Source organism: Anser anser (assembly GCF_964211835.1).
Source record: "Anser anser genome assembly, chromosome: 2".
NCBI classification, from domain to species: Eukaryota; Metazoa; Chordata; class Aves; order Anseriformes; family Anatidae; genus Anser; species Anser anser.
The window spans coordinates 132,635,720-132,652,224 of record NC_139721.1 but is presented as its reverse complement, the minus strand read 5'-3'; the positions used below and the strand labels follow the sequence as shown (position 1 = coordinate 132,652,224).

The window sequence follows — 16,505 nt, the reverse complement described above, 5'->3', positions numbered from 1 at the left end:
CCTTGCTTCCAAACTGCAGTACCTCTGTGGGAGACCTCAAGGCAAAGCTGTGGGTGCTTCATGTTGCTGGACTCACAGATGAATCACTTAGAATCATTAAGGTTGGCAAAGACCTCCAAGATCATCTGGTCCAACCATCACCCTACTACCAATGTCACTCACTAAACTATGTCCCTAAGCACCACATACAACCTTTCCTTGAATACCCCCAGGGATGGTGACTCCACCACCTCCCTGAGCAACCCGTTCCAATGCCTGACTGCTCTTTCGGATAAGAAATGTCTCCTCATTTCTAACCTACACCTCCCCTGGCTCAACTTGAGGCCATTCCCTCTAGTCCTGTCACTAGTTACCTGGGAGAAGAGGCTGACCCCCAGCTCCCCACACCTTCCTTTCAGGTAGCTGTAGCGAACAATAAGGTCTCCCCTGAGCCTCCTCTTCTCCAGACTAAACAACCCCAGTTCCCTCAGCTGCTCCTCACAGGACTTGTGTTCCACTTAGATATCTTCTAAGAAGGTTTGATATTTAGTAACACCATACCCAGACAACTTACAGGAGTGTAGAGCAGCTGTAGCAGGTGTGCAGGAAAGTGTATAATCTAGCCCATGTCAGTATCTGTACTCTACAAAGGACATGTATTATAGGACATGTATTATACATGGAAATATTAACTAATGCGCTTAGTGCACATTAGTTAGTGCGTATTAGTTCCTTATGGAGAAGCTGTGCACATAGTAAGGTTGTCTCATGTATGTCTATTGTTATGTCCTGAAACTATACTAGAATTTTGAAGAACCTATTTAGAATGGAGCCTTGCTCAACTGTTCTCTCCATCCCCTACACTGGAAACATTTTTCTAACTACATCTTCCAAAAAAACACTCTGACTTTAAAGAGAGCTGACTTACCAGGTACTTCAGGTACACTAAGCCTTCAAATGGGATTGTTTAAAGGTATTTATGAGCATAGTTTTAAGAATCTATTTTCCAAAATCTAGATGCAAGTCACTATCAGATGGTCACGATAACAATAAATAAATAAATAAATAAATATATAAATCTATTTTTATGGGAACATTTTTGTTGTCATTCTTATTCCTACAGCAGTGAGAAACCTCTGTCAAAGAACAGGACATAATTGTGTCAGAAACAAAACAAAAAGTCTATGAATCAGAAAACCCTTACATTTAATGGAAATACTTTTTTTTCCCACATTATTGATCAGATAAGAGGCTTCTATTCTCTGGAAGGACTCCTGAGAGAATGCCAATGTTATTATTTCTTATATAATGGTGTTTTCCAATTTGGAACAGTGGCATTGCCAATTTTAATATTAAAATATCATGTGTCAGGCCTCAAAAAGCAAGTCATTTGGAAATATACATATATATATGTATATATAATTTGGGGAGGGGGGGTGGTACTTTATATTTGTCCTTTGCTATTTTGCCTGAGTGTTCAAAGTACATCTTTAACATTTTTTCTAGAACAATGAAGAGAAATAAACATATTTGCTACTGAAAGCACGCTTTTCCAGTAATGACAGGAATTTAGAATTGAGACAAGAAATATTCAAACACACCAACATTTTTGATGAAAATATTAAGGATAGTTGCCATTTAAAAAGAACAACAAAAAAGTGATCCATGAATTACCTACAACTCATGGTCAGTGTACTCCTACTTTCATAGGGAGCTTTTGCATGGAGCAGGACAAAAAAGGACATACAAAATACATGTTTTCATACAAAAAAAGGACACTAAGAACACTAAGGACTAAAGATGAGACCAATATTATTGTATGGTTACCTGAGAAGGTAAGACTCTCATCCAATTTATATATATTTCAAATTTATTCCTTGGTTTATTTTCAAATGGTTGGAGTCTACATGTCTGACTGAACATTTTGTTTAGAAAAGAGTTCAGTAAGTCAAGGTGAAGGAGGCATGAGGGGATTAGAAAAGAAGTAAAGATGTGGCATCTGGACAGATTTAAACCACATTTGCAAGGAGAAAATGCAAGACAGGTAATACCTTGACAAAGAAAAGGAAAAGAGGTGGTAGGTCTTTTTACTATCAGAGATTAGGTGGTGACATAGCAAGTCAAGACAAAAGCCAATATTAGTTTTCTGTACCTATTCCCTAAGAACACTCAGTGGAATGTGTTTCATTATTTGCCTAAGTAACCCATGAAAAACAAGCTGCAGTTCTTTAACATTGATGCCAAAAGTCCCAGAGGGGAAACAGGCTCAGGCTATCAGCCAAACATGCCATCATTTTAACCAAAAATGATCTATGGCTACTAACATCCATGTTTGAAGATCCACTCATCCAAGCCATGGAAGGAAGGAAGGAAGGAAACCTTCTGAGGCCTTTTGCTATATATAATGCCTCAATATTTATGTATTTGTTTATTTATAATTCCTGTTTTATCAGTACGAAGATTATTTTGTAGATAGGACTAATCTTTAAGTAACAATGATCTATTATTATTATATTATATCGTATCTGTGGAATAAAGGAGAAAATTTTGACTTGGCAAACCAGGTTCAAAAAACAGACAGCTTTTGAGAGTGCAATATATGAGATTTTGATCCACTGAATATTTTAAATATTATGATTTGATGTATGGTTTCTTTGAGGACAAAAATGAATACTATCAGATTACTGCAAGAGTCTGTGGCTGAGAATAAGAGATCCAACAGCTACCACAGCAAATAAAAAAAGAAGCATGTCATGATGTTATGCCACATGCACTTCCTGGCATTCATTCAACTCACTGTAGCTGAAAAATAGCTGTGAGTGCCTATGTCCCATTAACACCATGTTAATTATTATTATTGTCTCATCAGTACTTTGTTTACAACAGCTCTGGGTGACAAGGATACTGAGATGCTCTGTCAAGGCCATCACCTGATGAGATTTTTATTGGCATAAGATCATTCTTTCCCTTAGTTAGCTACCTTACAAAAATCAGTTTCATTAAATGCAAATACTATTGCCTGCCTTTGGCTTTTTGTAAGATTCACATAACTGATATAATAACCTTGATCTGGCATTGCATTAACCAGTTTCTTCTTTTAGTGGGGATGAGCTAATCTGTATCTCTTCTGAAGAAATTCATGCTAAATAGTAAAACATCAAATAGACATGTTGAAACTTCTTAATAAACCTTTTATTTCTGATTCTTCCATGTATGAAAGAAATAAAATGTACTGCTATTGTCTAACTAAAAGGAAATCCCCCAGAAAGATTAGCACTAGGAAGGAAACAGCAAATGCTTAATTATTCTTCATAAATAACATTTACTCACAGTTGTGTTACTGAATCCTTAGGCATTCGGTTTAGACTAGGGTTTTGCTAATGAAAATATTCTGGAGCTCCTTCATAGTTTCCTTCCTTAATTGGCAATGCTAACAAGGATGGTCCTTCCAAAATGAAGCTTGTCCTAGTAAGGTAAGTGGTCCAAAGACAAATGAATACAGGGGGAGAATCTTTTGGTTTTGCTAGATATTTTGGTAAGTGCCATGGCTATTACTGACATCTCCAACATCTAGCTAATATCTATATAAGCAGATCTCAGACATAGTAATTCTAGAAGGATTCAGACTACCTCCCCTGAATTACTGTGCGTGATATACCTCTTAAGCACCAAGACACCTGCGTTAGAACAAATTGCCTGACTCTGACTTCTGTCTTTAGCTTCACTTCTCTGTGGCAGGCACAAAATAAGATCTTAAAAAAAAAAAAAAAAAAAAAAAAAAAAAAGCTCCTCTTTCCTTTTTTCTGCAGTTTTTGGAAGTAGAGAAGTTGACACTTGATACCTAAGTAAAAATTAATTCAATTAATATTTGAGATTGTGAATAACAATGTTGTTGAATTAATGTTGCTTCAGTACATTGTATTGTGCTAACTACTGGGTTATTTCTATACTATCATTTTAGTATCTTTTGCATTTATCTAACAGTTTTTCCTCTGGCAGTTTTATTTGTCTTTGTTATTAAATAGTTTCATTATGTTATGCTGAACTGGGAACTGGCATTACTATGGGAAAAAAAAAAAAGATTTCTCATTTGTGCTGTCTGTCTTCTGCTAGATTTATAATCAGAGATGTTGTTATAGAAAGGCAAGGCCACATTCTGATTCTGGTGTGAAATTCATCTTAACAGTGCTTCACTATGAATTTTAAATCATTGCATGTTATCACTCATCCAAACATAGATTTAATTTCAAATCTCTTGGACTAACATTTCAAATGTGCATAATTCCAATCTAGTATCTGAAGATTTAGCTGATAGAGCTGCTTATCATCACTAACAAGTCTACCCCAGTGGAACTGCTTGAGAAAGTACCTTCTGAGATTAAACAATAATGCCCTTTGTACAAAACAGGAGTTTCCTTTGTACCTACCTTACTCATGTATAATGATTCACCATCAGAGCAAGTTAGTACATTAGGTATTGCAGACGCCTCATTTTTTGCATATATACTGTGACTATCAGATCACTCCTTACTATGTAGTAATTCACAAGTAGATCAGCTATCGGAAACAAAATGATCATAAAAAGAAGTCTGAAATTATCAGAGATTAGTCTGTTTCCTGCAACTGATTTTAATACTCCTTGGTCATATAACATTGTTTAACCAGTCATGGACCATTAGCAACATAAATGGAGGTTGCTAAGAAACAATAAGTAATAAATATATACAGACTCAGAATAATAATGTTAAAAAACTTAATGAATGAAGATAAGGAGAAATGACATTGCAGAAAAAGAAGAGGGACATCCAATGAAGCTGAATTTATAATAAGATCACCTGCCTTCTCCATATTACTGTTTCTAGGCATTGGGCTTTGAAACTAAAAGTACAGGTCAACCACATACAAAGCATAGGCCAAATAACTTGCCTTACATAAGCTTATTGCATATGTTACAGGTTTTGTTCGCATTAGTGATGCTTCAAATTCAACTTTGTCATTATTTAGCTCTAAAAGTGATTTATCTGCATTTATGATCTAACTAGTTTTGTAACTGAAACTATAAAACGATTCCAGAACATTGTCTCAAGAACTTTTGTCACAGCTTGCTTATATATTTATGGCTGAACCTAATCAAATTATTGGTAGCTGCTTGCTAGGAATATATCTGAAGAGTTAAACGCAGCAAAAATTATGTGCTTTTATGTTTCTTTTCCACTTATTTTCAATGAATCACACCCAGGCGTAACAGTTCATGTAGGAATAGCCAGGCATTTCTTTGAAGAGTTCACAAATGCTTGCAAAGTGCATGGATTTTTTTTTTCTCTTTTGCATCCAGAACCACAATAAATAAATAAGGGCAAATAATTTTTTATATTGATATTCTAGGGAGCATCATCTATGCTATCATTTTGTATGTAACAAAACTTACCATGATAAATTTTCCTCTTTTGGATCACAAAGCTTTTGTGCTGTATATGTGCTTTTTTTGTTTACTTTTGCAAAGCTGTATTTTACTAGTAACGCGATAGTAATACTTCACATTTTCATGAAATTCACCTGACTACAGCTTTTAATGTGCTAGAACTCGGAAGGAAGCCCCCAAAAATTGTAATTAAAGGTTTGAAGATACATTGGACCACTACAGAATTGATAGGAGTTCTGGGACAGGTCTGATGATCTCCAAGCATAGCCTGCTGATGAAGCCAGGTCCTCATAGATATTCACTCCCCCTGAGTTTTCTCCCTTTACTTTGGGATGGAATTGGAAAAGTATCTCCTGCATCCATAAGTACACCTTTCAAAGAAGAAATTCTGTTTAGCTTTGAACTATGATTAAAGGGTACAAGTCAAATGGACAAGGGGATGAGATTTTGTGTGTGTTTCGGTGTGCTTGTTCTGCAAGCATACCTTTCCATCATCCTTTAATCTATTTATTACTTACCCAAAGGACTTTCCTAGCCTTTTATGATGTCAAGTTTCAGCAAAGAATGACTTTTTATGACCCTATTATAAACCCATAAAAATGAACGTTTACAATGGAAAAACTAACAGATGTTTATTTCTAGCTTTAAAAGAGGGCGCTTTTGACTCCAGAGTGAACACTGCTTTTATTTAAAAATAGTCAGTCTTCACAGCTATTTGGCATTTTGTCCTGGAACTCTTTATTCTGTTTCCTACAGTTTCTTCAGCTAGATCTATTACTCTTACAACAGTACTATTTGTCCAGATACACTACAGTAAAAGACTGTCTCCATTTTCCTTACCAATAAATTCTTATTTTTAGCTCTTAAAAATATATTCTACATTTAAACTTGCCACTTAAAGTCAGGTTAGGGATGAATTTGTTTACAAAACTTAATAATGAAAAATGTGTCTATTTTGAGTCTGCTTCAATAAAATGAAGGAATGAATGACTTAAAGCTTAAAAGATTGATTTTTAAATGGGCTTTTGGAGGCAAATAATTTGTAACTGGTACTAATTGATTTGTTATTTTGAAAAAAAAAAGAAAACACAGAACAAGTCACTTCGTAAAAATAGGTCAGACTGTTTTCAATGACAATTTCAGAAGATAATCACTAGGAATACTTAGTCCTTCCATTGCACTTAATAAGCTAATGCCTGTAGAAACAGATTGAAATTATCTTTTTCTGGAAAAGTGTATTCAGTATTCCTTACAGCCTATCAAAAACTAACCAACTATTTCTAGATATTACATTATTAATTCAATTAATCATTAACATGTTGAATTTCTAGGAGTTTCCAAGACTTATTTTCCTCAAAATAAACAATGAACTTGGGCTCTAAGCAATGATATATTAAATAATATATATGAAAGTATGAAATTAGTGCCATCCTATTAAATCAAATTCAAATCACATGTCTTGAATTCTGATTATATGTTGCGGTGATGTCTCGTAATAGAGGAGCACCTTAAGACTGTAAAAAGATGAGACACAAATGCACAGTGTAGCATATCTGTAGCATACAGTTCTAGGAAAATTGATGGGGTATTGCAACACAAGCCCAGCATTACTCATTTGCAGATGTATTTTAAACAGTCATTTCCTATAATCTCTCTGTATTTCCTCCCCTGCTTTTGCTGACTTTCCCTATAATGACTAGATTAAAAGGAATGTACTTTGTCAACAGCAAAGAAAATGGGCCTAATTCATTCTCTACAAATGCAAAAGCTTCTTACAATTTTGCAAAAGCCTTTTTCTATAGGTTTTTTTGGAAACAGTATAAAATGGCTCCATAACAAGAATCTGAAATTATTATGGCTGCTCAAAACAGAACGATTAGGTCTAATCACAATTATGAAACTTCATATGGAAAATAATCATAGCTTAACTATTGTACAACCCTCCATATCTGATGTGATCTATTCTAGTTAAATTAGTATTATTCAGAGTTTGGGTTCCCTTGTATAAGCTTTCTCAGAATGGAATCTACCCCATCTTGGTGATACTCTCTTGAAAAGTAGAAAGGTGATTCAAATTATACTCTGTTGCATGAAGGGAGAATGAAGGATATTGCAGAAACTACGAAGAATTTTCATTTTGATAAACAAATGGTATCCACAACCAGTTACTACATTGTTCTAAAATATAACGTTATATAATGAAGAATGTATATACAATAAGAAACATACAATAATAAGGAAAAAAAAATATTACAAATTAAATTACATTAAATATAATTAAAACAAAACATTTTGATAGTGGTTATCTTGTCACCAGAACTTCCCTTAGTGCAATGAATATTTAAAATATCTAATAATTGAATAATTTTTTAAGTTCCCTCAGTACATGATAAGTGTGCAAGCACTTGTATTCATATACATATATAGATTTTATACATATGTCCACATATTTTGATAAATAAGTAACAGATTGATAGACAAATAAACACTGATAGACAATTTATGCGGCCAGCCACACAATTTATTTAGCAAGGTTTTATCAAACTAGTTGATGATGAGCTGGTAACTCCACAAGAACAGGTCCAATCAAAGAAGAAAGATGATATTGTATACTCGGACAGTTGCCCATAGAATGCCAACCAAGTGTTGAACTACATATTGTTGTCTGGAAACTGGTAATATACATCTGTTCCTTCACAGGAACATACTAACAAAAGTTGTTGAATCTGATCAAGGAGAACAGGGCTCATATTGAATTTCACTTATTAGGCGATTTTATTTTAATAAGTTTTAATTCCTGAATAATATGTTGTTCCATGACAGAATTAAAAAAAAAAAGGGGGGGGGGGGGGAGGGGGGAAGAATGTGGGAGACTGTTTCAGTCCTTATTAAGACACTTCAAAACTGATTTATGACTCCATGTTTCATATGACCTGTGATACTAGTTCTCACCTTATTATAGTACTTCTATAGTACTTCTCATCATGAATTTAGTGTCTTTGTGCTAGACTCTGTGCTAACATAGACTATTTCTGCCTAACGAAGAGAGATCACAAATGGATATGGACAGACAGAAACTAGAAACCAACAAAAAAAATAGGGATTATGCATCTAGAAGATAAATGATAATATCAGAACCAATAAAACTGTTACAGAATATTTTTGTAGACTTAGTGATAGAGAAAGGAGCTGCAATGGTGGCATTATAAGGACTTAGCAATTAAAGCAGAAGTGATCTTAAGTTCATAACTTAAGCAAACTTAAAGCAGTTTATAGTTCCCTAGAGTAATAAAAAGATTACAAATTACCTTGGCTGCCTTTTTTTTATTATAATTAATATTGTTTTATAACCATACTTTGGCCAGTTGAAATCCAGGGCATTCTCTTTTGATCTCAGGGTAAAAGGCTCCAAATTATTTACAATGACAGATATCACAGGAAACAAAAAATAACTTAGGAAATCTCTGAGATCTTTCAGTTAGGACATTAAATATGGAGGAAAACAGGCATGTCATAAGACAGTATCTTATAAAACAGTAAATGAAGTTAGGACTGAAAACAATCAAATTGACAGAAATTCTATTTTATATAATAAGACGTTAAAATTATTATTTCCCCTTTAATGTACCCATGAACCCACTGATTTATATATATATTTTTTTAAATATAAGAGCCACTGTGTTCAGGAAAGTACTTCAAATGCAGGCTATAGAGATGTCCTAAAGTGTTAACATGAGAGGTTCTATAGGTACGTTTGTTACAAGGAAGCATTACAAGGTACACACAGACCACGCACAGATGTACATTGATATAGATGTGTAGGTCTAGAGGCATAAACACGGACTTAAATAGACCAGCAACAAAATTTTAAGAAGTAGGAGATGCTGCTTGTACATTTTATTATTAAACAGTTATGACCAACTTCAAGTGAATAATTCACTGAGGAAGTGTATTCCTTCATATGATTCATTAAACAACTAGGAAAATTATTCTGATTCCTCAAATGGACTTCAGAAGCATAACACCAGTAATTTTCTGTAGGGGCTTGGGAAGTAACTTGTGTTGTTACTTCTCCATCCTAAGGTTATTCTGAGGCCAATTTTAGATGTCATTCAGTCTCCTGGAAGGAACATGAGCAGTAAGATACATGCTGAGGCCTGGGCTGGGCAGAGGGAAAAAGAGAGGCAACACAACTTTAGTGGGTGGCATTAGAGGTAGCATGGACAATACAATTATGACATATTGAAAATGGTCACCTCTGTGTGGGCAAGGTAGCTTAGTGAGAGGGATAGTGTCAGGAGTCATACACGACACAGCATTAGGACAGAGATGTCATGTGCATGTTAAAAGAAAGAGATCTGAAATGTTAACATCTTTTTTTTTTTTTTTTCCCTATACAATTATCAGTTGCAATTACATATCAAAAGAAACAAATCTACCCCCAGTTGTGATGGATGAACATCTGCACATTCCAGACGTTCTTTTCCGTGGGATTTCTTTGCAATAGCATAGAACAACCAATCAGTCCTTTAATGACAGCATTATAACCCATTATGTTCAAGAGTCAATTACTCTAAGGCCTTACAGTTTTATCACATACAATATGTCTAAATTGGATGCAATACTGTGGATCAATCAAATTCCAAATTTATCTGAATCTGACTGTATAAGACTGCAAATGATTTATACTGGGGAGTGGGGAGGATGAAGAAGAGTCAAAATTATAAAACACCAAATAGTTGATGAGCCCCTAAAGAATTAACTAATTTTTTCATTGATACATGGCCTGTACACAAACAAGTTAATTGCAGTTTAAAGAAAGTGTCTAGCATTTTCTCCAGTTGTAACAAAGCCCAGAAATCAGCAAATACTGATTGGTTAATCGGAAACACACAGCACAGATCAGCATGTGGAACTAGTCCATATGTGAAACTGGGATCATCACAGTAAGGACATTAAGGGTCACAGGACATACATCTGTAGGAAATCAGTCTTCGTTAGTTTGGCTGCTCATGGAACAGTTTTTGTTAGTATTTTGTTCACCTATGGATGTGCAATCACTAATACAATGGAGTTGTAAGTTGTTTTTTCAGAAACTGAATACAAATAAATATGTAGTCTGCCTAAGGAATGAAGAAGTCACTAGAAATGCATCTCAAATGTATTATTTACAAATGTTATATTTTTCAGCCTCTTGACATTTGCCTGTTTGCAAAGGCTTTGTCTGATGAATCTCAGTGGACAATAAACACATTTATTTCTGTAATACTGGAAAAAGAAAAGGTAACTCGAGAGAGGCTATGTTCCAGCTGATGGCCAAAATAGTTGCAATTTTGTTATTGGAAAATAAGATCTTCACTTGCTGTAAATGAGCACTACTCCATCAAAATCAATAAAGTGGATTGACTGCAACAGCAGAAGTGTCAGAAACACACATCCAAATTTCTTTGTAATATCTTGAAGGAAAATAATGTTCTTTTTATTTATTTATTTATTTATTTATTTTTTATAATAACCCTTCACTAAGACAATCTCTTCACTAAGAGTTCTACACCTCTCACATGGGTAAATCTGGCATTTAATTAACCTATGTCTAAGTGGGGATTAATTCAAATAGAAGTCAAAAGATGGGCCAAAATAAGAGCATTTAATTTTTCAATTGTGTGTTTTACATAGGTAGACAGGTGCTATAAGAAGCACCAGACTATTGGAAAGGCTATATGAATATTTGAAGAGCATGAAAGAAGCTGATAATGACTGTCAGCTGAGTTTATGAGTATGTGATCAGATGTGAAAAGCCATCTGTTTGGGGGAAGTTTGTAATATGACATCAAATATATGTCAGTGTCAGTTAAAGCTGATTTCTAAAAATTCAGAAACCACAGACAGTGCATTTGATGTAGCAATAGGCTAGTTTGGATTCTTATAGCCTGAAGCTGACAAAATGTTTTAAGAAATAATAAAATGGAATAGAATTCTGTAATAGTTTTGTTTAACAGCATTAAATAAGTACATGCTGTCATTCTCTTGCCTTATTAAAATGACAGGTTGGCCATTGCCTTCAGTTTTTAGTGTGTCACCATTTCATAAAACAAACCTCTTCAATAAAAGATTCCTTTTAATTTCATTTCTTCATGCAAACTCCACCTTCTTCTTCTACCACGTTCCTAATGAAACATACACATTAGATTGAAGTAACATAATAGATGGGACTTCAGTTTGACTAATTTTAAAACTTAACAATTAATTTACAATGCAGAAATATGTGACATATGCACTGTATCATTAAGGTATGTTTCTAACAAATGCCTAGGTTTTCTCTCGAGAACATTTTTCTTCTTGCTATATAACAAATACAACCCATTTCAGATGGTGAGTTGCTCCTTCCTTTTTCTGTTTATAGATTGGCCACAGATAAATAAAGATTTAGGTCAAATATTTGCCAGGGCTCCAGATGTCACTAAGTTACCTGTAGCAGCATTTCTGTTCACAAAATCAATCACCAGATCAACTGCTAATTTGGGAATTTTTACCACAGGACAGAGGAACACCGGGATTTTATTGCTCTTTTAGCAACACACACCAGGGTCTGCTTTCTAGGTTCATGTGGCAGGACTTTTTCCTGTCTTATTCTTTTGAAAGAAAAAAAAAATAATAATAATAATAAAAAAATCCTCATGTTGCAGGGATGTAGGCCTGCTGGTACCTGAGATCACGTCTGTGTTCTTTCCATTGCAAAATATGACTTTGGGTCTCTCATCATTTGTCTTAAATGTCTCACAGCTGGTAGAGAAGTATGTAATGCTACTGTGGATCTGATGACCTGTGGACATTACTAATTTTATTGCACTCTTATCTGTGACAGAAATGGATTGATGTTGATGTCCCAGATGTTTCCTTCAGCTCCTATCTTCATAAATAAGAAAAACACAGTGAAATGCTTCCCTGATAGATAATTACTTTTAGTACCTGACCATCACTAGTTCTGACACTTTCTGTACTGGAAGTTGTAAGTAGACTATAATGTTTAATAGCTCCTGATCTCCATCTTTCATCCATTTCGAATTGGATTGCCAATTCTAAGTCAGGAGGGTTTGAACTACTCCCTCAGGTTATTCTCTCTGCCTATTTTATTAAAAATTTGTTTTCTGTTACTATAGTAAAAAGAAATTGAAAACTAATAGATTGGATTCTTCTATCCACAATAAACCTCTGGATGGGTACTTAATGAGAATATAGATATCTGAGATAATCAAAAAAAGCAGAACCTCTAACTAGCATAGGTTTGTGAGACAGGAAATCCTACATTTCTTACTCAGACACAATTTCCATAAAAACAAAAGGAAAGTTTTTGTTATCCTATAATCTAGTCAACTCACATTCTCTATCAGATATTACAAGAGGTACATTCTTTCTCACTCAATATGATCAGCTCTCTCTCCCCCACTTTCAATATCAAAGCTCCCCTGCAGCTTCAGGAGCTTCATTAGGAATCCTACTCTGTGTTTATTAGGAATTAGCTTTCTGTAACCAAATCATTAATACACTTTGCCAGTAATATTATTAGGAAAGTAGGGCAACACTGATTTAAGATCTGCTTATGACACCAAAACAGCATATATTCTAAATTCCTGTTTAAATGGGATGAGATGGGCAGTAACAATATTTTTTTTAAGTCACTTAAAAATCAAGTCACAAAGTACCATGCTTAAAAGAAAGGAATAAATAAATAAATAAATAAATAAAAAGCAATACCCCTCTGCAGATCCTACAACCAAATACTCATTATATAGCTTTTCTAAATAGCTTTCTGATTAATCTTAAAATTTTTGATGGGAAATTCATGACAAATGATATCTATACATTTTATTTCCAAATGGCTTGATGACTACCCAGAAGGCCTAAACGCACAGATTGGTGTCCATATAGAAAACAGAGTGATGGCATCACTGCTGTACAGTGTGTGCATCTGAAGGAATGAATGTCCCTGGCTGTCTGGGAGCCACTGTGAAGATTCTTTGCCTGCTTTAGCTTCATGTGAAGATGAACTGCTGTGGAGTTAATCACAATAATTACGTTCTTTTTCCCTCTCTAAGAAGCATTATTTGCTCTGCATCTCAGACTGGGGACTGTGAAGAACTAAGTTTAGCCTGTGCATCTGCTGTTTGCCGAGTGCTGACTTAATCCATCCTGCTGTCCTGTATTCCCAAATAATTATTTTGTGGAGTGTGGGTGAAGAGGAAAACCTGGATATATTTTTTTTTCTTCAGAGATGTTGCCTGAGACATTTCTGCAAGTGCTGCTTTTTATCTCCTGCTTTGTTAAACAAATGAGAGAAATACCTACTTTTACAATGGTGCAACACTGGAACTGTACAATCTGATTTAAAACCTGCATTAAGCAAATCCTGTCAAGTTTCTCATTAGAAAATATTTTTTATTTACCAAACGTGATTGCACATGCAAGCTTTACTTAACTAGTTTATTATTTTGATTGCATACCTCCAAAATATGTTTTCAACTAAGGTAATTGTGTTAATTTGCATCTTGAAAGGGCATCTTTGCAAAACTGAGCATTTTATCAGGGTTATTCCTGCTGAATCAAAAGAAATTCAAAAACAGAGATGTAATAATTATCTTCAATATTTAGCATTGACTAGAAAAGAAGAAAAAAAAAAAACACACAAAAACCCAAATCTTTTAAACCTAGGACAAAAAAAAAAAAAAAAAAAAAAAAGACGAACCAAGAGAATGTGGTAGAGGTCCCTTCCCTTCCCCCTGGTCTGGAAACAAAAACAAATCAACTGTACTAGTCATCAGCTGATCAAGCAGTGCTGTTCTACACAAAGTTTAACAATATATTGCACAGCTATTGCCTTGATTTTACTAACAGGTGATTTTGCAGCTTCATACCTAAACTAATGGACAAGCATGTGTGTATTTTATTACAGTCTAAGAGGTTTATTTATTTATAATTAATTAATTAATTTTACAACTCCGTAAATAAGGGTTTCTTTTGGAATTTTTGTCAATGGAAACAACTGTAATTTTTTTTTTAAATTAGGACAAACTACATCAAGGTAAACTAATTTTTAATCAGCAAAGTAATACATTAGACTATATCATTTAAACTAAATTACTATAAAATACAATGAACAGTTAAATGTAAATGGCTTTTGAGCCTTGACAACTTTGGGTTTTGATTAGTCACTGCTACCAGCTGAACCACTACCCACAAGCTTGTTCCCCTCAACTCTGTACCTACGAAAAGAGCAAATATCACATAATGCCTATGATCTACTGGGCCTTGTTCAGAGCTACGACTCTATGCAACAGAATGAAAACACTGATGTTGATTTTGGACCTGGGGTCTATACAAAGTTGTAGTAGAGGAGAGCATGGAACAGGAAATCACTATAGTATATCACTTATCACTTCACTTTTTGACCTCTACAAACAAGAGGCTAGCTTACATAACCTAGAAATAATAGTGTATGCAATCATCCAGTAAGACACAGACTAAATAATTAGTGTTGATAAAATCAGAATGAAAACTTAAGATTAGCAACATAAAAAGATCCCAGCAACATAAAAAGTTCCTTTTTGGATATATCCAAAAGTAACTAGTTTAATTAAATGAACAAAATAATCTCATATAAATTAATTACATTATTCCAAACCTGTTGAGATGTGTCACAGGAATGCTGACATAGCCAAGATTTAAAAAATTGTGATGTAACAATCTGCCTTGTTATCAGTGTGTATCTTGTCACAGCTTCTCAGTGAACTGTGACTGAGATGTATTAGCAGGTCAAAAGAGGAAAGCTCTTCAATTTTTTACAGTTCTAGAAAATGGATGACATTCGAAGAAAAGCTACGTCTTAGCAGGGGACCACACTGTTTATTAATTTATTTATTTTTTCATCTCCAATTTATATATCCTGAAAGAAGGAAAGAGAAAACTAGCAAATGTGAGCTCTGCTATTAAAAGGCTCTATTTCATGCTAGGTTTCTTCTATATGTTTATTGTATACAATTTACTGCAGAACCCCCCATCAAGCTTACACAATGATTTAAACAAAAAGAAAAAGAAAAGTGCTATGAATCTTGCTTCCTGAAGTGGCAGAGATTGTGCTAGAGATGAGATTTCAATGAATTACACTCATAAGTGCCCATCAATTATAGATAGCAGTAAAGTTAGATGCATTATTTTATCTCAGATTAGGACAATGCAATTGGGTATTCAGAGAAGATCACTCCAGCAGCTTTATGCAAGTGTTGGCAGTTGAACGAGGCTGGACCTTACTGTATCTGTCTTAAAGAAGCAGATAATTAAGCATCTCCTAATCAGCTGGCTCTTTTTTTTTCTTTTTTCTTTTTTTCTCTCCTTTTCAAAAGGTTAACACTTGAATGCTTTAAAATCTGAATAAGTAATAAGAAAAAAAGATGTGGTGACCTGATGAACTTGCTAACCTTTATTACTCTCTAAGATATATCTTAACATTTAAAGTTCTACAATAATTTTGCTAATACTTAATATTTTTCAACTTAGGAAAGCACCTTCTGTGGCAACATGAATATTTAGGATAGCAATGTAATTCATAGAGGAAACACTACAATAATTAGAAAGTTTGTTGCAAAAGGGGGTAAGAAAGACTGTTCAGTTTATATTCTATTTCATCAACTCTTCTCTCACTTTACATCAGATTTTTCACTACTGAATGCATTTCTAGCATAAATAAAAAGGATGAAATATCCCTTGATGGCCATGCCTTAGTATGAATTTCAGAGGACATCATTTCAGTCCTAAACTCCCTGGAAAATCTCTTGTATCTTACATATTCATGGACTGTAAAAGAGAAATTATTAATATACATATGGCAAATAATGCAAATACCATTGAAATTTAAATTACCTTCCTTAGTCATTTTTCAATGTTTTCTAGGGTGTTTAAGCACAAAGTATGTTTTGAAAGACAAAGCCTGGCCTCTGAAGGCAACATTAAAACTGGAGATGGAGCAGGAGACAATGGATCAGTAGACATTTTTTCTCTTTTTCAATTTTCTACTTCTCAGAAATGCTTTGGAATTGAATCTGGATCTCTC

General features: G+C 34.2%; 1 protein-coding gene across 41 annotated transcripts in view; it reads right to left on the bottom strand.

The window, feature by feature from the left end:
* The window catches only part of DGKB (diacylglycerol kinase beta), a 394,011-nt gene that overhangs the window by 110,025 nt on the left and 267,481 nt on the right, over positions 1-16,505 (bottom strand). Inside the window, exon 25 of one of the 41 annotated variants that reach the window (XM_083824564.1) lies at positions 9,589-11,568. The exons of 38 other annotated variants lie outside the window; for them this stretch is intronic. The gene's annotated coding sequence lies outside the window, so the exon portion shown is untranslated. 2 more of the 41 variants (XM_083824561.1, XM_083824562.1) reach the window with 2 other exon arrangements.